We start from the raw sequence: 8,816 nt of genomic DNA, 5'->3' as shown, positions 1-8,816 counted from the left end.
TTTTTTCAAACAGGCGGAGCGAAATATTCAGGACCCTGTAGATGTGTTTCATGTGGAAGGTGCTATATTCTGCTACCCGTAAGAGAGCACGTCTCGGCATCAGGGAAGGAGGACAGGGAGATAGAGTAAAGTTAAATTAATCAAAGTATGGGGTTTTAAGTGCTAAAACTACGATTTTATTATGCGGCGCGTCGTAGTGGGGGACTCCGGAAATTTGGACCACCTGGAGTTCTTTAACGTGCACATAAATATAAGTACACGGGTGTTTTCGCATTTCGCCTCCATCGAAATGCGGCCGCCGTGGCCGGGATTCGATCCCGCAACCTCGTGTTCAGCAGACGAACACCATAGCCACTGGTGGGTTAAGAGGGAGATAGAAAAAGAGAGAAAGGAATGAGGTGAGGTAGGTGTCTCATTAAGGTTCAACTGGTTCACCTACAGCATTGTGCCGTGCCAGGAGACCGCAAGGAGCAGGTGGCCGGTGGGGCAACACAGTGGAAAGGGCAGCCGCAGCAGCAAACTCGAGGAAAGCTTGCAATGCTGCTACTGGGTATTAGCGGTAAAACCCAATTCGGGATCGGGATCAAATCCGCAACCTATACCAATGCCATAGCCGTAAAGCTACTGCGACGGACACAGAAGTGTTGATTTGATGGTCGACCGCTTCCATAGTGGTGGTGGAACCACTTCCCTTCTCCTCCGCTCCGCTGCCGCACTCGGCCAACACCTCCTAGTTCTCTAGCGGGCGTTGGTTCGGCACGGCCTCGACAGTGGCGCCGCCTATGTTGTCCTTGCCGTAGCAGACGACGGTAACGCGCGACCGTAGGAAATCCGCGGAAAAGTTCATTCCAGCCCTACGGAGCAGTTTCTGAGGCAAGATATTGCTTCGTCCGTCAGTAACTGGCCATAATAATGTCATGATGGAATTGCGAAAAAAAAAATAGAGAAAAGGACCATTATTGAAGGCGCAAAGCGCCCACACGTTGAGAGTTCGTGTTGCAGAAAACGACGCATGCACACCGTGTGCTCAAACACGCGCGCAATTACCTCAGTTTCAGGTTTTCACTGCGTGGAAGTATATGGAAGTGGATTCGTACATTCATTTACGTACCTGCAGGATCACTTTGTTCGGCCGGCGCGTGAGAGATTGCAACTGTCTGGGGTCAGCAACGCCTAGCAACACGGCCGCTTCTGCTCCGCGCCTTTTACAGATGTGTGTAGCTCATGCACGGGTTGTGGCGGCCATTAGCCACGCTTTCACACGTAGGCAGTAATAATTTGAACAACGTACTATCACATGAAATCGTTTTTTTTTATTCATTACAGTGCAAGTGGTTGGAATTTGATAGCAATAATGACGAACTTGATGGGACAACTGGACAGAGGTACCAAAGTAATGACCCCCGCCCCCCCAGTTATTAGCACCAGTAGCACTTTTGCTGGTGCTCATTTTATGTCTGTATACTACGTGCGTCTGTAATTCTTTTGCGTAGTAAGCTTTCGCAGGGAAGCAGTGTTGCTTTAACTGGAACACTCAGGCACGCAAGACAGAGGAAAAGAAGTTTATTCTTCAGTTTTACGTCCCAAAACCACGATCCGATTCTACGCACGCCGTAATGGAGACTCCGAATTAATTTTGAGTTGCTGGGGTTCGTACCCGCAATGGACGGGACACGGGCATCTTTGCATATCGCCCCCATCGAAATGCGGCCGTCGCGGCCGCGATTCGATTCCGCGACCTCCCGCGATCAATCCGTCTGCCGTACTTTCGTCGCACTGGGCCAGCAATGGCGGTCGGAGCGTGCTGGAAATTAAGAAAAATAAATAAATATACAAAAGCCCGACGCGTCCTTCTACGTGACCAGATTGGGCAATGAGGGAGCGGAGGAGGCTGGGGGACAAGAGGCGTGGAGGAGGAAAGGCCGGGGTACCATAGCCGAGGAGAGCCGTGACCACGGGACAGCGGGGTGGCAGAAAGATGCTACTTTTGGAAAATTGAGGGGCTTTAATTGGCGGAGGAAGGGCATGTCCTCTACTAGAAGGCGAAGGCGTTGATATGTAGTAACGTAATCGCTTCGTGATTGCGTAAGGAGGGCTGGGCAGTGGCATAGGATATGGTCAAGGGTCTCCGGGTAGGCGCATCTCCTACAGGCAAGAGATGAGATGCACCCTACGCTGCATTTTCGGTCGACGGGCCTTGCGCTGCCTGTCCCGAGACGTAGGAGCAGAATTTGCTCTTGCCTGTAAAGGCCTTGCGGTCAGCAGTTTGAGCAGTCGGTGCCGCGTTAACCCTTTGAGGGTCGAATTATTTTGAAGAAAACATTCCCGGGTGGTCAAATTATTTTATTGCAGATATTGAATGTACAAGATGTATAAAGTCGGGAATAAATAGTAAAAAAAATTAGGGAACAGTATTTTGGTGTCGGCATCACTCAGAACTGCAATATGTTCAATGGTATTTTAGAGTGTGGTACTCCTTGAAACACGAGTCTCCGCGCAGCCGCAGAGAGCGAGAATACCTCATGAGCGGCGGTGATAAACGAGCTAAGAGCCGTGCCAATCAAGATAGAAATCAACTTCCGCCGCCCCTGCGATAGCGTGCCGACAAAGATAAAAATCACGTTTCGCGCGCCTCCGTTGCGGCGGAACCGAAACCGCGAAAGCGCGTTGCCGCTGAGAGCGAGAATACCTCGTGAGCGGCGGTTATAAACAAGCTAAGACCAGCGCCAATCAAGATAGAAATCAACTTCCACAGCATTTGCAAGAGAGTGCCGACAAAGAGAAAAATGACGTTTCGCGCGCCTCCGTTGCGATCACGCGGCGAAACCGAAACCGCAAAAGGGGTGTGGCCGCAGTCTGCGCGACGCGCTGAAGCTTGAAGTCATGCAGTTCTGTTTATCTCCCCAAGAAGGTAGCACAAATTTCAAACGCTTCTTGTAAGACCTAAGAGGTGGCAGCACCTCTCAGTAGGCGTGCGTCGTCAATATGGCGCGAAATTTCAAACGGAGGGTCGAAACCGTACCCGTACGGCGAAGACCTTGCGGGACAGAAAACCGCTTCCGTACATGTACGGAAAAACGTCAAAGGGTTAAATCGGATGCCGCTAATGCTGTGGCGACTCTGACAGGGTCATGGTGCGCTACTTTGGCTGCTGCATCCGCCTCTTCGTTTCCGGCGATCCTCACGTGTGAGGGGAGCCAGTGCAGTGATAGGAGGGTGCCACTCCTTTGGATGGCTGAGAGCTTGGCCTGGAGCCGGTAACCGTGAATCCTGCTCGGTCAGGTTGAAGTAGTGCCTGAAGATGTGGTCTAGTGTCCGTGATGATGACCACGGGTACCTTCAGTGGATGTGCGGCGAGGTATATATATCTATAGTCTGCTGCCGTGGAGCTGGCAGCAAAAGGGAGGCGACCCGGCAGGGTCCCTCTAGTTGCAGGAAACGCAGGCTGCTGCTGCCGCGCCATTAATTTGCAGGGATTAGATTAGATTATGGGGTTTTACGTGCCAAAACCACTTTCTGATTATGAGGCACGCCGTAGTGGAGGACTCCGGAAATTTCGACCACCTGGGGTTCTTTAACGTGCACCTAAATCTAAGTACACGGGTGTTTTCGCATTTCGCCCCCAACGAAATGCGGCCGCCGTGGCCGGGATTCGATCCCGCGACCTCGTGCTCAGCAGCCTAACACCATAGCCACTGAGCAACCGCGGCGGGTGATTAGCAAGGAAGACAGACCTATCAGTAAAGAAGTGGAGTTGTCCATCTAGTTCATACAGCTTGGACATGGCTGCCTGCTGGAGTTCGCATGTGGGAGTCCTCTTCTTCGGCGTGCCTTCCAGCTGGATATGGACCTCGAGTGGCTGCTGGTGAGGTGGGGGTGGCGGTACTGCCGTGGGGGGCTGGCCTACCAACTCGTCATATAGTACGCAGATGCTGCCCATCCGGGAGGAGGGTCGGCTTAGCAGTCTGTGCACTAGGGCTTTGCCTTGAGGAGCGTGGTGCAGTCGGTATACTTGGAGGAGCCCCCGCTGCAGCACGAGCAGCGAGAGGGGCTAGGCTTGGAGCCAATCAAAAAAGCAGCCACCGGGGACTGGCGCGGTAGCCCAAGTAGTGTTCGAATGGCTGCCCTGTGATGCAGTGCCAGCTGCTTCTTGCGGGTTGGCGTCAGGTTTGCCAGTGGGAGAGCATAGAGGAACACGGAGGTGGTGGCAGCATGTTACAGTAGGAAGGCCCATCGTGATGTGCAGCCCTTCCCTCGTTGAAGCAGGCTGACTGCTGTGCTTAACCTGCATGCATTGATGGTAGCGGCCTTGACAGCACGTATCGATATAAGGCGGTGGTCAACCTAGAGCCCCAGGTAAGTGACCGCCCATTCCCACGAGATGGACGTACCTCCAAGCACCAGCTTCCCGACAGTGGCACGAGCGGCAGCTTTGAGGTGGATCAGCAGGGCCTGTCGTTCTAGGGGAGACTAGAAGCGCGACGCTCTGGAAGTAGTTAGCCACTGCCTCCAGGGAGCGTTGCAGTGATGACCGCATAGGCTGCAGGTTCCATCAGAGTCCGTGCGTGCATGGCGCAACATCATCTGCATAAACCAAGCACTGGATCGGAAATTCACCTCGGCCCAGCTGGGATTGCTGCGGGAAGTCCAGCGGGGAGTCCAGCCAATGCCGCGTTGAAGAGAAATGGACTCGGGACAGAGCCTTGAGGGACGCCCGTAGCCACCTTACAGGAAGTGCTCAGGGCCCGGGCGACTTTTACACGGAGTGTCCGTCCCGGCCGTCAGGAATGAGGTGAACTGGCGGAGCCCACGATGCCAAATTCATCTAGCGCACTCTCGATGACCACGTGTCGAACGCAATCTGGACACCCAGCTGGAGTATGAGAGTCTCCATTAGCTTGCAACACAAGGAGATCAGCGATACAGAGGCGATAACCGTGATAGCCGAGGTAGTAAGAGGTGACAGCCGTGGCTGGTCGCCCTGGCTTTCACAAGCGTGCGACCACCGCTGTCAGCCAGGTCTCCGGTAGCGAGCCAGTCTGTCAGATGACGTTCATTGCCTCCAGGAGAAAATGTCGAGAACCCTTGTCCAGGCTTCATAGCATATGAAACATGATGCCATCTGCTCCAGGAGCACTGCGGCACTTGGCTTTTGCCAATGCTGTGGCCAGCTCGTGTTCCTGACAAGGAACGGTAATCTAGCCGGTTGTCCATGCTGGATGGAAGCCACCAGGTTGCCGTGGAGAGCGGGGGACGAGATGCTATCGCAGGTTATGCTGCTAGGAGGGCCGTGAGCTGGTCAGCCAGTAGCTAGCTCGGTCAGGGGTGCCTTGCTGATGCCCATACAGATAGCCACTGAGAGCACTGGCTGTCATACCCTTAGGCCAGAGAGCAGGGACAGCAGAAGCCTCCATGCTCAAGGACTGCCACTGGCCTGGCTAATACTTACAAATTTCCTGCCAGCTCTGTTGACGGCGGTGGTTGGCATGTTGCCGGCAGGCAGCGTCGATGCGATTGTGTTCTGTGCAATGGTCTGACTGTCAAGTTCTTAATGCTCGCCTTTCAGCTCGGCGTCTGGCAGCTTGCAGGCTGAGGTGTCGAAAGTCAGGAATGGGCTCAACTTTGGGCATGAAAAAGCGGACGGTAGCAGCCTGAGCTGCCTCAGCCATGCATTGGAAAAAGTCTTGGTCATTTGGGACGCAGTCTGTCTCTTGAAGGTCCCCCAGTCAACTGTGCTGCATCGTCTGGTCCTCAGGTTGCTTCCCTCCTGTCAAGGTGATTGAGATGGGCAGGTGGTCCAAACCCCAGGAGTCTGGCTGCATGGCCCAGCTACAGTGGGTCCCTTCTGGTGACAGGCTGACGTCGAGTCGTGTAGGTCATGCATGCTGCCCTGAGCACGCAGGTGAACGATTCGGAGTTCAGGATCTGCAAGCCCTCGAGGTGAAACACCTCCTCTAGGTTCTTCCTTTGTTTGCAGCATCTGTGGCTTCCGCAGGCCGTATTGTGTGCATTCGCGTCGCCGCAAAGGATGTAGTCATGGCCAAGACACGTGGCCAGCTGCAGGAAGGTTGAAGGGTACCAACGTTGGTTAGGTCGCACGTAGATGGAGGCCACTGTTGTGTCGACCCGTCAGAACCTCATGGTCACGGCTTAGCATTCCAGTGGCTCTCCTGTCAGGTCAGCCACGTCGACCTCTGCTTGTGGCAGTTCGCAGTCTGCATAGATGGCACAGTGGCATAGAAGCTATCCAGACAGGGGGCAGCTATGCACGTAGCCAAGGTGCAGGATGTGGTGCTGGAATGCCCTATGTACCCAGGGAGTCGCAGGTTTTTCTAGCAGCCACATCGACCTCCTGCACAGCGATTACGTCAGTCTTTGCTGTAGATGCATTGAGAGGTCTGCTTGCCGCCACCGCAGCGAGAATGCGTTCCACTGGAGAACAGTGGGGTGATGGCGGCTGGTCCTGCTGGTGCTAGCCATGATGATGACTTGAGTTTGGCAGTCCACACGGAGGCAGATGTAGGATGAAACGGTTGAACACCTGACACTTTTCTGTAAAGGGCTTTGCCCTACAGTTCAAAGCAGTGGGGCTGATCTTTTCAAGGCATTGGGATTTAGGGACAGTGGAAGCAAAACAGAATTTAAGCTGGTAGAAATAACCAAACGGAGGTTATCCAATTGGTAGCTAAAATCAATGCAAGAGTGAAATTTCACTCTCCACTAATTACAAAATATATTACTAGTCACGGCTAAGGGGCGCAAGTTGCCGCCCGATTTATAGGGTTCAGCCTTATCCATTCATTCATCCATCCATTGCCGTACCCCAGCCCAGCCAAGCCAATTGGAACTTCAGCAGCATACGAAATGGAGATGCACTAGGTAGACACTCACAGAATGCGCCCCCTGGAGAGGTTAGTCTAGCGACAAGCTTGGCATGTTACTTCAGGTGAGAGGCAGGTCTATAGTCTCATTAAAGACCAACTAGCATTTATGCTCGCACTAAAGTCCACCCTTTTGCTCACAGTATGTGCCAATGGGATCACAATGAGGCCTGCTTAAAGATGTCAATTACAAGCGAACCTACAATGATGTCCAAATGAACCCAATTTAACAGGCTTTGACAGCACAATAACATCCACCCCATGTTAAAAAACAAGTTTTATTCAGTTTGTCTGCACCGATTTGAGCTTATGAGCTTTTGTACAAAATATATACACATTTTTTATTGATGCACAAGGACAAACCAGTTCGAACGAGTTTCAAACATCATTTTTAATGTCAAAAGCTGGCGAATTGGCTGAACATGTTAATTAGTTTACAAAAATTTAGAACGATCCCTGTACAACATAAAAATTGTATGGTGGCATAGGGAATCGAACTCTTGCTTACACATCTTCAACCCTTTTACTTCTGGGCACATTCCTCAGGCCCTGCAGAATATGCACTAGGAAGGAAAAGGCTTTGGAACGATAGCTATGATGACAGAGGTGTTATCAGTGCATTATGCCACCACGGAAAACTAAACTTGCCACCATACCAGAATGGAGGGCTCCAGCTGGAGCATTCACATTGACTGACCAATGCCTTATGCCCACTAAGAGCATGTGGAGAACAGGCATGTAGGCAGCACTGGCGGTTGATATTGAAGCATACAAAAGCATGCAAAGCGCACATGCTCCCTAAAACCATTCAACAGAGCTATCCTCAAGTGAAGAGTTTTTCAGCGAACCACATCACACGGTGTAGCATATACTGCAAGGAACGTGTTTTCAATATCGCGCTTCACTTGCTTCATCGCAAAAGTCTTTGAAAATTTATATGCAACTTTTAAATCCACATGGAAGACTTTGAAGGTACACTAAAAATTAGGTTAAGCTGTTTTAGCGATCTACTCTTATACAATACCAAGAATGTCCCTCTTACCACGACAGAAGGCTTGGTAAACTAGAAGACTCAAAAACAAAATACAGCTGGCAACAATGCCTTTAAGTTTCTACACCAGCTCCCCATGACACCACGGAGTCTGCTCGGGTCTAGTTTATTGGTAAAGCAGCATCACGTTCTAAAACTGGTACAGCGCAACATAGAAAGGAATAAACAAGCCGAGGCCGGCTCGTTTCTTCCTTTTTCGCTGTATCAGTTTTAGAATGCAATACCAACTTGCCCAATCCTCAACCCTAGTGAGTATCACATTACATTCTGAAGGTATTGAGGACTTCACCTTGCAAGTTGAGAACTACAGCCATAATAATATAAAAAAAAATACTTTGAAGTTTACGTCACCCAATGTATCAGCACTGGGGTTATAGCAGAAAAATTTTTAAGATTATTTAGACTTATTTTCCCTTCTAATAATCACCTCTACTACAAAGCTAATAAGTTTTTTAAGGACTACTTTATCAGTCTAAACTGATTCAAGGTCGCTTTAGAGTAAAAAAGTTGTGGTTTCACCCAAAAGGCGAAGCATAGATTGCGATAGCAAATTAGTAGACAGCTATACTAAGTAAGGATAGTAGTTTTGTCGGCCATATAAATTTGCAAACATTCTCTTACTAACTAAATTAACAAGTATGGTGTCACACGTGCGCAAGTAAACATGAACACATCTAACTCGATGCCTGTGGAAACTGTCATAATGCAGGAGGAAGCGTGGTAGTAGCAGAGCAAAGTGACCTTTGTGCCGCCTCTTGGCTTTAATGCAAACTAAGCATCGAAAGCACAGTGCATATGAAGCTACCAGCACTCGGTGCATTTTTTCCACATTGCAGATCGCTTTGAAGAAACACGGCAGTCCTCAACCTATGTGTGTGCACGTA

Source organism: Dermacentor albipictus, chromosome 1 (genome assembly GCF_038994185.2).
Source record: "Dermacentor albipictus isolate Rhodes 1998 colony chromosome 1, USDA_Dalb.pri_finalv2, whole genome shotgun sequence".
NCBI lineage: Eukaryota > Metazoa > Arthropoda > Arachnida > Ixodida > Ixodidae > Dermacentor > Dermacentor albipictus.
The sequence above is the reverse complement of the archived record's forward strand: the minus strand, read 5'-3'. Positions refer to the sequence as shown.